Source organism: Notothenia coriiceps, unplaced genomic scaffold (assembly GCF_000735185.1).
Source record: "Notothenia coriiceps isolate Sejong01 unplaced genomic scaffold, NC01 NC01_scaffold00000339, whole genome shotgun sequence".
Lineage (NCBI taxonomy): Eukaryota > Metazoa > Chordata > Actinopteri > Perciformes > Nototheniidae > Notothenia > Notothenia coriiceps.
Genome location: NW_011333040.1, coordinates 15,848,321 through 15,853,884, shown reverse-complemented (window position 1 = coordinate 15,853,884; position 5,564 = coordinate 15,848,321).

The window sequence follows — 5,564 nt, the reverse complement described above, 5'->3', positions numbered from 1 at the left end:
AGGAGAGGACTCTCCTCCACCTTGTTGTTGAAACAGCTCCTTATATCCGTTAGCGCAGCTAGCTAGCACCAGATGCTAACAGCAACAATACACGTAACTGGTGCGCGCGCTCTCTCTCTCTCTCTCTCTCGCTCGCGCCACACATACACACACACCCTCCCGAGTTTGAATGACACAGAGACCAATCGAGGGCTTTAGTGTATGATGATATGTATGAAAGTGGCCATGTCGGCAGGCCAAATCATGTAGACAGCCAGTCACCCTCTGTGAGGCAGAGTAAGAACCACATTTGCGCAGCGTTGCGTTCACAATACATACATAAAAAAAAGAATCCTCAGGCCAGCAGGCCACTTAACAGGCCAGGCCATCGGGAAACCTCCCGGTGCTCCCGATGGCCAGTCCGGGCCTGGGTTGGTGTGTAGCGGCCTTAAAGTTGGGTGGCTTAGATGAAGTGGCCTCTTTAAACTCCCCTCAAGGTTGGCACCATCCAATTAACTAGGAACATCTACATATATAGGTGTTGTTCATTCATTTGCCAGGAGGAAGGTGAGCTGCAAGACACTGATAGGATTAACATAAGCCTTCACACTCAATAAGAGTACTTTTTGGGTTGCATTTGCATTTGACGTTAATTTTTATATTTCTTTAACTTGAATAGTGTGGTGATGTGAATCATTTGGCCTATCTTCACGGATATTTATGGTTCTCCTACTGTATAGCGTCACCCCGAGGCTTATATTGATTTTTTTACAATCATTTTTTTTAACAGCTTTTATTTGGAATAGGCCTATTTGATACATAGTCCATTCATAATAATTTATATTCAGTTGATCGTAAGGCCTTTTACTTTAGAGTCACCTCTCAGCAGGAAGCAAACAGGAAAATCTCCACACTCTATACTTTGTCCATTCGGGGACAACAAGCAGCAACCCTCAGGTGCCCAAGCACAGTCCCTACAGACGGAGCTACTGTTGCCCAGCAATCAGCCAGTTTATAGTCTAAATAAATGTACTTAAAACAGCTATCTTAACCCATGTTGACTCCAGGTTTGTCTGTTATCCCTGTGGAGCCACAGGTTTCATGCACTCTCTCAACAACAGATAGGTCCATTTTAAATGAAGGATTCACTGTGTAGACACATAAAGAGAAAATATATTTTTGAGTTACTGCACTCCGTTGCTAACCGTGTGCTAATGTGTATGCAACTATTAGGGTTAGGGTTAGGTTAGCAGTCTGTCCTCTTCTATTTAATCCCTTAAAGTGTCTTCTACAGGTTTTTATGTACTGTCTCTCTGTCCTTCTCTGTCCTCTCTCCCCTCTGCTGTACAATGGGACAGTAATGTTGCTTGTGTCCCAAACACTCCAAAAGCTAGCAGATGGATTGACAGACAGATGTGTACTAATCGGCAGACAGATGGATTGACCAATCATCAAAAGACAGACAGATGTTCAGATAGTTAGACAGAGAGATGAAAATACACTTTTGGGTCATAGCGGACCCAAGACATAAAACAGCAACTGTTAAACATAGAAAACAAGGATTAGCATTTTCTTCGTGTACAGTATAAAGAGGAAGGAATCATCTCACCTTGATCCCACATGCTAATGTAAAGTATTTTGTCTTGAGAAGTTTTCATGTTCAACAAAATGTTGGACTATATGGACAGGACATAAATCATAACATGGAGTGCAGTGTTGTGAAAAGTTCAAACGATTGAAATTAAAATGGTCAAAGTTACCATTCTCGTATTTAGTGATTGCAGAGCAAGAAGGCATATTATTTTCCAATATAGGCATGTCAAAATCAGACAGCAAGAGAGAAAGATGAAGAATATCCTGTTGTAAGAGAATTGGCATGCTGCAGAGTTGCGAGAAAATCCTTTTGTGGATACCACAACGGACAATCAATAGTAAGCCGCGTGCATTCAATATTTTGTTTGAGTGTCTGTCTGCAGTTAACTATTAACCCAAAAATAACTGAAACCAACAGCTGCTGTGAACCCTCAGAGGGTGTTTGGCTGACTCTACCAGGTGAATATTGCCTTGCATCCTTTCATCTGTGTCGGTATACGATAGAACCCGCTGGTATAGCTGTCCCATGGTCAAATATGTCTGAATAAAGTGGGGTGAAAATGTATGTATTGTTCAAAATGAATGCAACTTAATGCAATTTCCCCTGAGATGTGTGTCAGTACCTAAACAATTTGGGGGTGTCGTGATATTCATGGCCATTTGTGCTCAGTGAGAGAAAGCGCCCTTCAATGTCAACAGCCTTACGTCCCCACAACCCACTCCTTCCACCTCTTGCTGTCCTCTCCTGCCTGTCAGCTTATCAGGACCCTGGCAGACACTCTGATCAGGGCTGCTAAGCACTGCCCGTATGTTTGTTTGCTCCTTATCCCACCTCGTGGCATCGCCTGCGGCACAGAGCGCCCCGAGCCCCTCAGTATACCCTGCATGGAGGAGAGAGATAAAACAAAAAAACTGCCATGAAGATTGCATTTAGAGAATAGGCAGTCATCATCACCAGAGGAATCTGCCCTTCCCTGAGGAGAGGAGGGGAGAGGAGAGGAGAGGAGAGGAGGGGAGGTGTATGACATATTTGATTGTCACACAAAAAAGTTGTGTTTAGCAACATGTTTCTCTGGTACTCCAGTCACAGGTGTGCCACTTAATTGTTTGAACGCTTTAATTGACTGATTGGCTGCCAAACCCAGTTCTTTCTATGTGAGTTGTATTTGCCTGCAGGTTGGGGTGCAGTTAAAAGCTGGTGTACACAGCTGCCTGTTGAGGTACGGCAGTGGGAGAGAGTATAACTTGTTTAAGGGAATCATCCCTTTGGGGCTTGTACCACATCTGGTGCCTTTTGGCTGGTAACATTTCTGTAATATGATTTCTCTTAAATTCTTTATTGCCTGATGTTGCAGATAAATGTATATCTTTAAGTGTTCACAAACAGCTGTTTCAAAACTGTTGTACATGTAAGAATACTAGGCAGAGCCACCCCAAGTTTTACGACATTTGCTAAAGAGAAGTACAAAAATGATTGAATTAACCAAAACAATCTCACTTAAATTGTTTAAAACCTGTATCACATCTTAAATATAAGCCAAGCTGTTAATTTAGGTCACTTTGTAAATGCATGGTAATGCCTTTTAAATATTGCTAGTTCAGCTTGTACACAGGAACATTTTCTCTGAACTTGATAAGGAATCCCTTAACCATAATAAGTACCTTAAGACATGATTCATGCTGATGTGAATTGAAATCAAGTCACCGTTGAAGGTATGGGGGTAAGAGTTATTTCTGGCAGAGCAGTAAGGTTGTGTTTTCATTAGCTATTATTGGTAACAGCTCCTTGATTCATTCATCACCATCACATCAATAACATCCAATTATATTCACACAGCTGTACACTGTGGCCTTTAAAACGATTATACGCTGCTTACACCTTCCTGTTTTCTGCAGCGTCTCCCACCGTCAGTGAGCAAGGCCTTTCTTGATCAAGACTAACTGGCAGAAAATGAAAACAGAGCCAGGTCAACGTTTTGCTATTTTGTGAAGATTGAATCAAATGACTTGTCTTAACTGGATTACCTTTTCCACAAAAAAATATGATACTGTATGCCACCTAATGGTTTTCTGGATTAGTGTGATTGTGTGTATCATCAAGACACAAAATATATTAAAAATATTAGTTTATTTGTCTATGTGGGTCATTGAGTTGTTTCATAACTTATATAAGGAGGAGGTGGTGGTTGGATGTGTCATAGGTACCTTGCACTCTCCGTCACCAAAAGGAAGAGGCAGGATGACAACTAGAACACAGATCTGTCTCTGTCGAGTTTTAAAATACACTTTGCAGCAAGCTCTCACCTTAACAATAAAATAAGTGTCAGGTTCTTCCAAAACGACCTATACATTTTCCAAAAAGAAATCATCTGAGTTTTTTTAGCAACCACATTTACGGTTGATGTGGGGTAGATGTTTAACTATGTGGGGATGGGACGTGAAGCGCAAACTCCAATATTAGAGTCAAACAATTTTTGTATTGTTTTTGAACACATGACCAATGTCATCATTTTTCTGGTTAGGAGAGCTGCCTACTGTGCCTGGTGTCAAGCAATCTACCTCAATATGTACGTAATATCTGTTCAAAAGTACTCCTAGTTCTCAGCCATTTACTTTTTGATAGGCTAAGCTGTGTCCAAAACTTTCTGTCACGGTAAAGGTCAGAGGCAGAAGCAGGACAAAAAGATATCCAGTAAAGAGACAGACGGTAAAAAATAGATAGATAGGCATAGCCAAAGAGAGCGAGAGAAACAGAAAGAGGAAGAGATGAGAGACCGCACAGTGCCCGATGGAGGGAGAGGAGGAGGAGGCAGTGAGTAAATAGTCAGCGGCTCTAATAGGAATATCAAGCCAGTGAAAGGTAAACAGGCTTCTCCAGGCAGATACAAAGGGAATGTGGCGGCTTTGAGAGCGCTGGAGTGCCGGCACGCCACTGTGGCACTGCGATAACGGCCCCAGGCCTGCCTGCATCCCAGAGATAAGGCCGAGCACTGGCATGTGTCGCCCCTGATCCCAATTTCACAGTCAATATTCATCCAGCCCGACAAACAAGCAACATTTAAGATAAAAAATAAATATAGAGTCCTTCTGCTATTACCTCCTGTTTATTAATCTGCACACAGCACCCACTGCCTTTTAAACAGTAGTAAACACCCAGCCCCCCCCCACCACACCCTTTCTCCCCCTCCTTCCTCTATCANATATTGTTATAAAATCTGAACAAATCTGTGATAGTGAGCACTTCTCCTTTGCCGAGATAATCCATCCCACCTCACAGGTGTGGCATATCAAGATGCTGATTAGACAGCATGATTATTGCACAGATGTGCCTTAGGCTGGCCACAATAAAAGNGAATCGAGTGGCCTGTGTTCATCGTCCATAACATACGCCTGCCCATACCATAACCCCACCACCACCATGGGCCACTCGATTCACAACATTACCCTAACCATAACCATAACCCTAACCCTAACCCTAACACCTCACACCAGATACTGACTGGTTTTCGGCAAAGGAGAAGTGCTCACTATCACAGATTTTTTCAGATTTGTGAACAATATTTGAGAGAAATGGTTATTTTGTGTATGTAGAAAATGTTTTAGATCTTTGAGTTCATCTCATGAAAAATGGGAGCAAAAACAAAAGTGTTGCGTTTATATTTTTGTTCAGTGTATATCTATATATCTATATATCTATCTATCTATCTATCTATCTTATAACTCTGAAACCACTGTTTAGGTTGAAGCTTGTGCGATATAAGTACACAACTGAGACTAGCCAGCAACCTAAGCAATGTTAAAAACTGTTTAGATCATCACACCTAAACTGTGAGATACAGTGTGTGTGTGTGTGTGTGTGTGTGTGTGTGTGTGTGTGTGTGTGTGTGTGTGTGGTGTGTGTTGTGTGTGTTGTGTGTTGTGTGTTGTGTGTTGTGTGTGTTGAGTGTGTGTGTTGAGGTGTGTGTTGTGTGTTGAGGTGTGTGTTGAGGTGT